Source organism: Bos javanicus, chromosome 22 (assembly GCF_032452875.1).
Source record: "Bos javanicus breed banteng chromosome 22, ARS-OSU_banteng_1.0, whole genome shotgun sequence".
NCBI classification, from domain to species: Eukaryota; Metazoa; Chordata; class Mammalia; order Artiodactyla; family Bovidae; genus Bos; species Bos javanicus.
Genome location: NC_083889.1, coordinates 18,122,163 through 18,135,877, shown reverse-complemented (window position 1 = coordinate 18,135,877; position 13,715 = coordinate 18,122,163). Strand labels below are relative to the sequence as shown.

Here is a 13,715-nt window from a genome sequence, read left to right as displayed (position 1 = left end):
TTCCAGACTCCTGGGGCTCTTCACACACTGCTCAGCTCTGTGCTCTCCCATTCTGAGCACGCGCCCTTCATGCACTGGGTAATAGTAAGGTTTGCTAGCAAATGCAAACAATTACCTTGTGCTGTGCTCCACTTACTTGCTATTTACTCAGGGTTTCTGGAAAGCAGAATTCCATCTGGTGCCGTTGAAGTCATGCGGAGTTCACTTCAATGGTGAGTTTTTCAGAAGAGCATAACTTCCCTCACTTGGGCTTATTGGTAACATGTCGACCCTGAATTATTCAATTGTCAGAGGGGTCAGATGCACTGACTATTGTTGCCAAGGTACATGAGTGCTAACCCACTTCAGTTGAGTCTGACTTTCATGACCCTGTGGACTGTAGCCCACCAGGCTCCTCTGTGCATGGGATTCTCTAGGCGAGAATACTGGAGTGGGGTGCTATGCCCAAATCCAGGGCATCTTCCTGACCCAGGGGTTGAACTTGCGTCTCTTATGTCTCGTGCACTGACAAGCAGGTTCTTTACCACTAGCACCACCGTGCTTCTTCTGAGTGTGGACAAACTCCAAGGATCAGAGAGAAATAACTAGCACCCTTCATTCAACAAACAGTACTTGAACCTTCCTTGTACCAGATGCTGTTCTGAGTGATAAAGATGCAACGGGAGAGAACAGACAGGATCTTGCCTGTATGGGACTTCATATCCAACAGAAATGGGAAAGATAGGTCATCATCAAATCAATGGTTTTATGAAAAGTCATATGTAAACTGTTTCCTTCCCAGTACAGCAACTATCCCAATTAATATTATTTACACAAACACAAATATCATTCATCCTTATTTCATAACAAAATTATAGGTAATTCTGTGCAAAGCCACTATCCAAATTATGAATTCTTGGCATCTGAACTAGTGCAACTTAACTCCTAACTACACTGGTAAAGACTGTGTCTCCTCTTTGACAATGTCCATCTGTGAACATTCCTTCAGCTCAGGCAGGTGTCTTCCTACAACCACACACGTCAGGCTTGCTTCTGCACAAACAGTAGCTGTGAGTGCTTGGAGGCTATATCCTTATTCTCATCAGCCTTTTCCATCTTCATGTCCCTCAAGGACCCACTGTGATCTGGTTTCCATCTCTGTTGTGCCAGCTGACTTGCCAAGTTTATCAATGAATTTCCTGTTACTCAATAAACAGATTAAGTGTCATTGCTCAGCTTCCTGATCTTCTCACCTGCATTCAATAGAGTCGACCTCTGTCCTATCCTTGTCTTCCACAACTCTGTACTCTTAAGGTTTTCCCCTTACCTTCTTTGTTTCCTCTGTTCACTAATCCTCCTTTACATTTTGATATCCCTAAGGATATCTCTACAACCTCTTCTCCTGGCTTCGTACTCAGTCTCCTGGCTCCCATATGACCATCATTATGCCAGTAACTTACAAATTTATATATCCAGCTCATGCCTTTCCTCTGAGCTGAAAAACAACATGCTCAGTTGTCTACTTGACATTTCCCCATATACCACAAGTACCTCAAAATCAACACATCTAAAATTAAACTCTTGATCTGATTCTCAAATCATTTTTCTCCAAAGTCCTCTGTCTCTAGGAATAGCCCCACCAACTGTTACAAACCAGACGCTTCAAGGACAATCTTTCTCCTTTTTTGTCCACAACATCCCAATTAATGTCAAGAACCATTGGTTCTACTTCCTAAGCATCTCTAGGACCCACCCAAAGCTTTCCACATCTACTACAACCACTAAAGTCCAAGCCAACATTTTCTTTTTCCTGGAACACTGCAAAAGCCATTTTCCATCTTTACCCCTTTTCAATCCATTCTCCATATTACAACCTGAGTGATCTATTAAAACACAAATCTAATAATATTGCTCCTCTGTGTGAAATCCTTTAGTTACTCTTGATTGCTCTTAGATTAAATCCAAAATCCTTAAACTGGTCATGGCTGATCAGGTACCTACCCATGGTCTGCTGTTCAACAAAACTGACCTTTTACTTCCTCAGCCATCTATTGTCCAGCTTCATAACCTTCAGCATCAGTGCATCCAATGAATATTCATGACTGATTGGGATTGACTGGTTTGACCTCCTTGCTGTCCAAGGGACTCTCAAGAGTCTTCTCCAACACCACAGTTCAAAAGCATCAATTCTTTGGCACTGAACCTTCTTAATGGTTCAACTCTTACATCCATACATGACTACTGGAAAAAACATAGCTTTGACTATACGGACATTTGCTGGCAAAGTAATGTCTCTGCTTTTTAATACGCTGTCTAGGTTTATCTTAGCTTTTCTTCCAAGGAGCAAGTGTCTTTTAATTTCATGGCTGCAGTCACTTTTTTTCATGTTGGGTTTTAAGCCAGCCTTTTCACTCTCTTCTTTCACCTTCATCAAGAGGCTCTTTAGTTCCTCTTTGCTTTATGGTCTGGACGTATTCCTGAACATTTAGATACTTGTAGTTATGGAATCAAATCATATAACACTATGCATTTTACTATTCACTCAATTACTTGTGTTTTATACAGATGTAACCCACTCAGTAGGGACAGACACAATTGAAAGGATTCCAAGGCCTTTGGTTTATGTATTCTATTTTCCAGGGCCACCGCAGTTTAAAATGCACAATGCTGCTTTAGTCGACTAACAAGAACAATTTTGTCCACTTCCCAGCAACTGTGGAAGACATGGGATCTGTTTTTGTTTTGTTTTGTTTAAGAAAGAAAGGTTAAAAGTCACAGAAAAAGGAATTGTGTTCCTTAGGAGCTGAAACAAGTGCATGCACTAAGAAGTCAAAGGAGGAACCTAAACATCCTAATAAGTCTTAGGAAAAGGGATCATGAGGGGATTTATAAAAGGTCACAGATAGGACACTGGAAGACAAGACCAGGTCTCACTTGGAGACCAAATGGATAGATTTGGTCAGTCAGACCTAGAGGGTAAGTCAGACCTAGGCAGTAAGTAAGAACAGAAAGATAGTCAGTGTAAATATCTCTGGGTCCATGCAGCCAAGACTGAAGTCTCTCGAGCACCAAGGCTCTGATGCCTTATTCAGTGATGGAAATGTGTCCAGTGCTATTTCTGAGATTGAGGACAAAGAAGCAGCCACTTCTTTGGCTTGAAGGAGTTCCTGCCTTCAAGAAGCTCAGACTCTATGTAATGCAGACAACTTTTAAAAAGTGGCTTAGGAAGAGAATCCAAGGGCAGCTCAGGTTACCATAGCCTACCATGAAGAACAGGAGGTGTAGGGGCCAGTACAATGGCGCACTGGGGCACAGAGTGTGATCACTGCTACTCCACGATTTTCCTGACAACCCAGAGCAGATGTGCTCCTCAAGCAGAGGACTCAAATAGCAGAGCTGGAGCAAGACCCAAAGGCAGAACCAGAAAACACAACTTCAGAAATATCGATGGTATCAGTTAAGGGGCAGAAAGCCACATATTTCAGCAAACTAAACCATCAGGAGACACAGCCCTCAAATTGCCTTCCTATGATCAGCCTGATTCTAGAAGGAGATGGCCACCAGCAAGAAAGCACGCCAAAGCAAAGGCAGAGCCTAATCAATGAACAACCCCACACAGCCCAGACTCAGAGCCAGTGGCGGGCTTCTCACTACCTCTCTGGGGGTAGAAGACTTTCCCTGTCCCATGTGAGAAGACTGTGTTGTAATTGCTATAACTAACTAGACATAAGTCCAAGTTCATCGTTGGGTAAAACTCTACGGAAGACTGCTTAGATTCTTCTCACACCAATTTCTTTATGTGTTTTCCCATAAGAGAGCCATAAAAAAGAAGGAAATCCTGCAGTTTGTCATATCACAGATGAACCTGGAGGACTCTATGCAAAGTTAAATAAAGCCAAACAGAGAAAGGCAAATGGTTTACAATCTGAATCTAAAGAAGTCAAACTCATACAACCAGAGAGGAGAATAGTAGTTGTCAGGAGCTCAACAGTCAGGGAAAGGGAAGAGGTTGGTCAAAGGGTACAAACTTTCAAGTTTAAGATAAAAAAGTTCCAGGGATCTAATGTACATCATGGTGACTATATCTGCTAAGAGAGAAGATCTTAAGTGTTCTCTTCACAAATAGGTAACTGTGATGTGACTGGTGTGTTAATCAACTTGATGCGGGTAATCATTTCACATAAATGTATGTCAAAACATCAGACTGTACACCTTAAAAATAAAATCATACTGCACAATCTAAATTTTAAAATAAGTTTATAAAATGATATTCAAGAGGGCAGCTATGAGGCAAGTAGTTCTACACATCACTTCAGAACTGCCCCAGTGTGGACCCACTGCCTCTGGACATACACTCACGGCATCTTGTCCACTGGTTGGATCTGAACACCAGGAATCCTCCCACACTGAGTGCTGTGCTGTGCTTAATCGCTCAGTCATGTACAACTCTTTGCAACCCCATGGACTGTAGCTCACCAGGCTCCTCTGTCCATGGGATTCTCCAGGCAAGAATACTGGAGTGGGTTGCCATGGCCTCCTCCAGAGTATCTTCCCAACCCAGGGATCAAACCAAGGTCTCCCATGTTGCAGGCAGATTCTTTACTGTCTGAGCAGGGAAGCCCATGAATACTGCAGTGGGTAGCCTATCCCTTCTCCAGGGGATCTTCCCAATCCAGGAGTTGAACCAGGGTCTCCTGCATTTCAGGCAGATTCTTTACCAGCTGACCAGGGACGCCCCTCCACCACAATAATCCCCAGGAAATGGACTGTGTGCCCAGCTTGCTTCCTTTACATCAAAATCCCACCTGTGTTTGCATCTTATTTACTGAGGCTGTCATAGGACTCTACTGAGCAGCAAGGAAGTCTAGGGAAGTTGGCATTTGACTTCCCTCTTGGATAGGACATGTTCATATTGTAAATATTCTCCAAAGACTTTGTAGAAAAGTTTGTGTGGCTACAAAATAGAGCAAATGTCTGTACCACACATTGGTATATCTCTCCAACCTTTCAGTTCACCAGGCCCACAGCCAACCAGGGTCGGGGTGGGGCAGGGGGACAGGAACCACCCAGGACACAGGTGAGGACAAAGTGTCAGGTTTTACTGAGTCTGCACACATCTCCCCACGTGCATTTCCCTTCTTCTCATCTTTTATCCGAGGTTCAAGTCAAGCTTCAGCCTCAGATGCTGCCATGGAATGATGGATAAAACCGAGTCCCTAAATTATTGTCAGTGGAGAACAAACCTATGCTCGTTTTAAAGAGCTGTTATCTGCTCAGCACACAATAATGATTAACTAACAATTGTTATTCTGATTTGCCAAGTACACCGAGACTTCCCCAAACCCCCCGCAAAAAAAAAAAAATTACATATAGTTCTAACAATGATAACAATATTAGAGGGCAAACAAACTAGACAAGTTCCAAAGGATATCAAAGGCTATTTTTCAGATAACAGCAGGCTGAAAAATAGGTCATGTTGCCAAGACAAAGAAACTTAGAATTAAACCAACCTACTAAAATGAATCTATACTGTTAATATCACAGAGATGTTATTTCATTCTTTTGCTTGATATCATGAAATCAAAATTAATGATTAGCAACCAGGATAGAAGGGTCAAACTGCTTGGGTAAAATGATATCTGTAATATCAGACAAGTTCTGATACTATAATGAAATCAGTCCAAAAATGCCCAAGTAGGTATTTATATTTGTCAAAAATGTAATACACAGAGCAGTGAACTGCTTTATGTGGAACCACTGCAATAAAAACATGAGGGAATTAACTCTATCAGGAAAGTTAGTTGTAATTTTGCAAATAAGTTTTTCTAGGGGAAAAATGTCTCAGAAAAAAAAAACTTTTCCCCTTAAAAATAACCTATTAAAATGCAGCAATTTTACTTTACTGTCTTAACAGTTCCAAAGATACAACCATAAGCCTCTAATATCCACACTGATGTTATGATTCTGGGTAGATATACTATGTATAAATTCCAAAGCCATACTTAATGTGTATTATGAAATAAAACATAATATAGATTCTATTTTAGGTAAAACTTTGTTTTTTAAAAAATGAGTATAGTATAGAAACCGGGCCCTTGACACATGAGATGGCAACCAAGAATTTTATTTCAGAATTAAGTTCTTAAAGTCTAAAGTGGGCTATGCATACAAATTCAAACTAGGAATGGATTTCTCTGAAGTGAACTTCTCAAGTGACTAAAAATACTTTGATCGAAATAAATATCTTAAGCTTTAAAAACATGTCTCAGTTTCAGAACTGCCAAAAAACTTAGAAAATTTAGGCATTCAGTCCTCATAGTTTCTTAAAGGGCCATTTCATGAAAAGACAGCCCCTTCCAAGAGTGGTGGCTGTCAGGCCGGATCAACTCCCAGCTAACAGCCAGCAGCTGCCTGCCTCCCAGGTCAGCACTGCCTGGTTTGTCAGCAGCAGGAGAGTCCCAGATACCAGTGCATCCTCCTAAAAGGAACGCAGCTTCGCACTTCTCAAATTCTAGCAAAAACTTTCCAAATAAATTCAATATACTGCACCATAGGAAGTCACCCATCCACCTCTTTCCTACCTCTGTTGACCTGGAGTCTCTGCTGGATCCATAAGAGTCACTTTCATTATGCAAGGAACATTCTCCCACCTCCAGCTGCCACTCTCATCACCTGCAGAGACAGAGATGAATGAGAAAGGTGGATGCACCCCAAGGAGGTGATTTCCCTGATCCAGGTGCTAATCACATTGGTGACATTTAGCCTGGACAGAGAAGAATGACACTCAGAGCTAGGGGAGAGAGTGCCCTTTATTTGAAGGTTTCCAGGCAAGGAGAGCTGGTCCTGGATGAAACACTGAAAGTTCACCCCAACTTGGTCCACTCTCTTTCCCTCCCTCAAGTCCTACTGGTTCTCAAAATGCTTCTTGCACAGAATGTATAAGCCATTGGTTTTCCATTTGTAAAATGGTGATATCAATATTGCAATGTTTAGGTTTGTTAAAGGAGATTCTATAGGTAGCCAGGTTCAGAGAAATGCTAAACTAGTGTGTGATATCTTTCTTTTGTATCAGGACAGATGGTATCAACACTGTACTACTGATTACATCTTCCAGGTGTGGTTCTAAACTAAATCTAACAAGCCTAGCTAACGGGAGTCATTAAGAGCATCATCTACTCGCATGAGCTCTGGAGCCAGGAGTAAATGACTGAGAACACTGGCTTGATCCATTTGTGTAGGTATGATCCTTTTAGCTCTTACTATGCACCAAGCACTGTGGTGAGGATTTAACACATACACACACGCACGCACAAACTCATTTAACGTTTGCATTGAATCTGAGCATCCAGGTGTTGGCACCCAAAGTGGGGCTGGGGGGAGGACAGCAGGGAAGAAATAAAAGCTTCCCAGTGCTCCTCAAATACCATGTAGACAGCTATTTACTCCATTCACATGCAGGACTCTCTTGAAAAGCAGATTTACCCCAAGTGGGATCATCATCCTGAACAAAAAGCACACTGCACCCCTGTGCGCCCCTCCTGAAGAAGAGTGAACAGTTCTATCTACATCTTCCCTCCAACCTGATCTGGCAGCTGGAGCGGGTAACATTTTCATTTTTCTTAGACTAAGTTTTCTCAAGTGGAAAGCAAACGCTAGATGATGTCTAGAGTACCTGAAATCTCTAACACTGTCCACAGTGACTCAAATCAGCGTCACACAGTTACAAAGCACAGAAGTCCATCTGAGCCAGCTCACGAGGGAGGAGCTCACCGTGGCGTAGTCCAGGCTAGAATCGGGAAGAGGTCCAGCCCCAAGGAAGCCCCGAGGCCATTCTACCAGGGAGTCTCTGCTTTTATCTGGGCCTCACTCTTGTTCTCTTTGTTCTATCCACCTGAGCTCCCCATCTCTAATCTCCTTCTCTTTTTCATTTTTCATGACCCTGATACCAGCAGCTTGCACACCAGTTTACACATTTTCTTCCTTAGGGCATTCCATGACCTTCTGCCCCCACTATTAGCTGGAGCACGTCTCCACCTCCACACCAGCCAGCCTGGACTGGGTTAACCAGTCACCATCTTTTTCCCTTCTCCTTTCGTCTCCACCAACTGGCAAGGATACAGTTTCCATTGCTACTTAAGCCCGCGGACAGAAACTGATCTCTCCTCTCAAACTTTTCATTTAAATGGAGGTGAAAAGTCATCCTAATGTGTACTTACTATGAAGAGTTGCTCCTATAAATGGAGTCCTGAATGGAGTGCTGAATGACAGAGTTAATAAAACATTGAAAAAGAGGCATTTTCTCACCTGAGAAATTAATTGTTACAGCAAATTTAAGAAGGAACTCTTGACATTCGATTTCATAACAAGTGTTTTATTCTCAAATTGTACCTCTGATTTATAAACTACAGTGTGAGGGCCCATCAATGACCATGGGGAACATTTCTCTCCCTAAATACCAAAGTTTGATTTATGCCCGTCAAGACTAAAACTAATTTATTTGGTTTACAATATAACTCCAAGTGCCTTGAATTTATGTTATTACAATTTTGAAAAAAAAAAACTTTAAAAATACATTAAAGCGCTGCCCATCTTGACAAATACATATATCTCTGGAGATTTTGCACAGGTCAAGGGCCCAAGTTGTCACTATGAATAGTTAGAGAACTGTCACTATGGCAGTTAGAGAAGATCCCACCTCACCCTCTCTGCCATGGTTTAAACAAAGAATGTGAATAATAGAATACTTGTCTTGATTCCTTATAAATATTTTAGGACTTATTTTTCTCATCAAATCTAAATGGGTAGCTATCCATCTCAAAAGAATTTTACTTGATAGAATGTGGAAAAAATAAATAAAAATTTAAAAATACACTAGAAAGTATGTGTATACTCTGTTTTCAACAAAAATAGTTTTTAAAAAGTTCCAGTTGCATTAAAAATAGTTATTAGGTGTTGGTTCTCTCAGTTGAGTCTCAGCTAGAAGTAGATGATGCACTTGCAGTCAATACTCCTGGAGGGTTTACTTACAGAGAGGCAGATTAGGAAGGTGTAAGCACAGGGTAATCACACACAGTAGGTGGTGGCGGGCACCTGGGTTAGCAGCAGTGAAGCCATGTGCCCCAAGGCCAGAGGGACCAAGGGAGCGAACAGCTCGCAGACCTGGGAGGAGGGAGTCCAACAGTGCTCTGCCTTTACGGGGGCAGTGGCCTGGGGTGGGGGTACAGACCTGGCCTGCGAGATACTCACAGGGAGGAGTGGAGGAATAAAGACCTTGACCTCAGTCTTTGTTCTTCCTCCATTTTTGAGGGGGGAAGGGGACCAGAACTGTCCACTGGCCAAAGTTATCTGGGATCCAGGGGATAGAAGAACCCACTGATGTGATGCAGAGGTCAGCCTTGGGGGACAGACAGCAGAGGAGGATGGGGAGTAGAGGGAGGGGCAGGGGGAAGATGCCAGCACCCCTACCGTGCTGTGCTCAGAGGACACACAGCTGAAGAGCAGCCCTGACTGACCTCCAAAGGGCACACAGTCTGTCACAGGTGAGGGGGGTTAGGGAGAGATGGACTGGGGTTTGGGATCCGCAGAGGAACACTAATACACATAGGATGGATAAAAACCAAGGTCCAATGTGTATAATATCATATGTGAAACGAATTGCCAGTCCAGGTTCGATGCAGGATACAGGATGCTCGGGGCTGGTGCACTGGGATGACCCAGAGGGATGGTATGGGGAGGGAGGTGGGAGAGGGGTTCAGGATGGGGAACACGTGTACACCCGTGGCGGATTTGTGTTGATGTATGGCAAAACCAATACAATTTTGTAAGTAATTAGCCTCTAATTAAAATAAATAAATTTAAATTAAGAAAAATAAAATTAAAAAAAAAAACAAGGTCCTCCTGTAGAGCAGAGAACTATAGTCAACATTCTGTGACAAACCATAATGGAAAAGAATATGAAAAATAATGTGTATGTGTACACACACACACACACATAACTGAGTCTCTTTTCTGTATAGCAGAAATTAACATAGTAAATCATCTATAGTTCCACAATTTTTAAAAAAATTAAAAAAAAGAAGTACATGATCAGGGAGACAGAGTATGGCTGTAAGACAAACTGTAAGAGCATTGTGGGATTTTAGTGAAAGAAAAATCCAAATTCTCATAACATCCGTCTTCTTTGCCTCTTCGGGAGCCCCTCCCTCTCTCTGGTGGTGCTCAAACTTTAACAGTGTATGATTCACTGGTAAGGCCTGATGAAACGTGGATGACTGGGCCTGACGCCAGCATTTCTGATTCAAGAGTTCCGGGGTGAACCTTGAGAATCTGCCTTTCTAATAGTTTCCAGATGATGCTAAGGCTGCTGGTGTCCAGGGACCAGAGTTTGAGAACCACCGCCTTAAGGAAATGACCTGTCCTCTGAGCTTCAAACTGCAGGCCCTGAGGCTCCCGTCAAGGCTGTCAACTTCCCACCTCTTCGCTGCTGGTCCACAGCCCAGGCCTGAAAAGAAAGCATGGTTCATCTCCCTGAACCCCACTCAGGGTCTGTCTGCAGCCACATAAGTCTGCGTGAATAGAGATGACCTCAGGGGCCCCCCATCCCCCCCTTTTCTCTCCTTCCCTGGAGACAGTCCCAGCTCTCACATGCTCACTACACTTTATTTACTCAGGGAATTTATGTTCAGGAAAGTCAATGCCAAGATTTAGCAACAAGGATATTCATCACATTATTAACTACCTAGATACCTAGTTACAAACATATGGTTAAAAGAAGTATAGTACATCCACACAATTGAATAACACAAAATCATTAAAAACTTGAATACAAAAATATATTCCTTGATATGGAATGATGTTCACAATACAGTAAGCTTATAAAAAGCAAGTCACAAAGCTATTTCTAGGATATTACCCTCTTTTAAAAATATATATGTGAAACAATACACTGTTGTATTAAAAGATTACTTCTAAGTGGGTGGAATGATGGGTATGTTTAATTTTCTTTTTTGTTTGCCTATCTATTCTTATTCTTTTTCAAGTGAGCATGTATTGCTTTTGCAATAAAAAACTAGCAATAAAAGAAATTTCATTTTGAAACACATACTCCCGCCATTCTCATCCAGACTGTATCTAATTCAAAGGCTCAAAACATAAACATCTATATTAGTTCTATTATCTCAGACCTCCTTGACTCCTAAAATCCAGTATTAGTTATAATTAGGTTCTGTGGTATGTGACCTCAAACACAGATGAAAGCATTAGAATCAAGAAGGTTTTATTCCCTCCCATGAAATTTATAGAGATGAGCAGTTCAGGGTCAACATGAGAGCATACAAATTCCAAGGGATTCTGTCACCTCCCAAATATCCACTTCATTGCTGGAACATGGCCTCTTTTGTAAGGTCCAGTGGTCATCAAATCCCTAATTCCAGCCAGCAAGAAGAAAGGGCACAGGGGAGGAAATACTCTTCCCCTTAAAGACACTTTCTTGAACTGTCCATACCCCTCTGCTTGTATCCCACCCACTGCCTGGATCTTAGCCACATGGCCACATGGAGCACAGGGGAGGCTGGTAAATGTCTTTATGGAGGGCATCTATATCTTCAACTCACTTTAGGAGTTCCATTACAGTGGGAGGATGAGAAATGGGAGACTAACCAGCAGACTTGCTACACCACGTAACATAAAAGGTACCATCTAAAGGATGATGTGTACATATACACAATGGAATACTGCTGCTGCTGCTAAGTCGCTTCAGTCGTGTCCGACTCTGTGCGCCCCTGTAGACAGCAGCCCAGCAGGCTCCCCCGTCCCTGGGATTCTCCAGGCAAGAACACCAGAGTAGGTTGCCATTTCCTTCTCCAGTGCATGAAAGTGAAAAGTGAAAGTGAAGTCACTCAGTCACGTCCGACTCTGTGCGACCCCATGGACTGTAGCCCACGAGGCTCCTCCATCCATGGGATTTTCCAGGCAAGAGTACTACTCAACCATAAAAAAAGAATGAAATAATGTCATTTCTAGCAACACAGATGGACCTAGAGATTGTCATACTAAGTGAAGTCAGAAAGAAAAAGACAAATATCATATGGTATCACTTATATGTTGAATCTAAAGAGTGAAAAAAGTGAAAAGTCCCTAAGTTGTGTTCCATTCTTTGCAACCCCATGGACTGTAGCCTGCCAGGCTCCTCTGTACATAGACTTCTCCAGGCAAGAACACTGGAGTGGGTAGCCAATCCCTTCTCCAGGGCATCTTCCCAACCCAGGGATCGAACCCAGGCCTCCCACATTGCAGGCAGAATCTTTACCGTCTTGAGTCACCAGGGAAGCCCAAGAATATTGGAGTGGGTCGTCTATCCCTTCTGCAAGGGTTGTTCCAGACCCAGGAACTGAACTCGGGTCTCCTGCATTGCAGGCAGATTCTTTACCAGCTGAGCCACCAGGGAATCTAAAGTATGATATAAATGAACGTATCCATGAAACCGAAACAGAGTAACAGACATAGAGAACAGGCTTGTGGTTGCCAAGGAGGAAGGGGGCTAGGGGAAGGATATATGGGGAGTCTGTGAGAGAAGATGCAAATCATTATACTCGGAATGGATAAGCAACAAGGTTCTACTGCATAATACAGGGAAGTATATTCAAACAGCATCCGTCCTTCCAGTGAATATTCAGGGTTGATCTCCTTTAGGATGGACTGGTTTGACCTCTTTGCAGTCCAAGGGACTCTCAAGAGTCTTCTCCAATACCACAGTTTGAAAACATCAATTATTTGGCACTCAGCCTTCTCGATGGTACAACTTTCATGACCATACATGATTACCGGAAAAACCATAGCTTTGACTATATGGACCTTTGATGGCAAACTGATGTTGTTGTTTTTTAATACACTGTCTATAATAGACCATAATGAAAAAGAATATAAAACAGAATGTGTGAATCGCTTTGCTGTATAGCAGAAATTACCATAAAGTTGTTAACCGACTATATTTCAATATTTCAATAAGTTCTGTTTTTATTTCTGTTTTTGTTTACTACTCAGTAACTCCTCAAAATAAAACACTCAAACTAAGAAATCTTTCTGAACCTGGACATCAAGATTTCCCCTAAGTGTGTATCACTGAACTAATATTTTTCAGTGGTTTTATTTCACGGGTAACTAGGGGCAAGGAAAGAGTGTTTAAGTTTGGAAGTGTTTGTAAAATATCAACTTTTCCTTCAGTGTCATGACTGAAGACAGCCTTCTTTCTGAGATGCTGGTCACCAGATGGTGTAGAGGCTCATCACACAGAGAATTCTCTGAATCCACGCTGCCTGCATCTTATTTTAGACCTAACATCTGACATGAAGCTGATTTCCACCACAGATAGGGTCTGCTGGTCACTCCAATCCAGCCACATTGGTCTCCTTCTTGTCCATGGATGTGTTAAACAGCCCTGTGCCCTTGAACTTACTTACTCTATGCTTGGAATACTCAGATATTTACTTGGTTCACTGTCTAACCCCTCCACCTCCTTGAGGTCTCTGCTTAAATGTCACCTGATCAGGAAAACTTTCACTCTCCAGTCCATTTAAAATTGCAATTGCCTGCCTCTCCACCCAGCACTCCAGCTCCTGAGTCCTACTTTTTTCCTTTGATATCTCAATGTATGTTTTTGAGTAGCCCAATAGCTGCCCAATAGCTGCCTCCCCAACAAGAAGGCAAACTCCAACCATGGCAGGGATCTTTTTCTCTAT

At 42.4% G+C, this 13,715-nt stretch overlaps 1 long non-coding RNA gene across 2 annotated transcripts in view; it reads right to left on the bottom strand.

The window, feature by feature from the left end:
* LOC133235178 (uncharacterized) overlaps positions 1–13,715 on the bottom strand; it is a 614,403-nt gene that overhangs the window by 564,981 nt on the left and 35,707 nt on the right. For both annotated transcript variants that reach the window (XR_009732460.1, XR_009732461.1), the window contains one exon: positions 6,561–6,651. This is a non-coding gene — a long non-coding RNA (uncharacterized LOC133235178). The remainder of the gene's footprint in view (positions 1–6,560; positions 6,652–13,715) is intronic.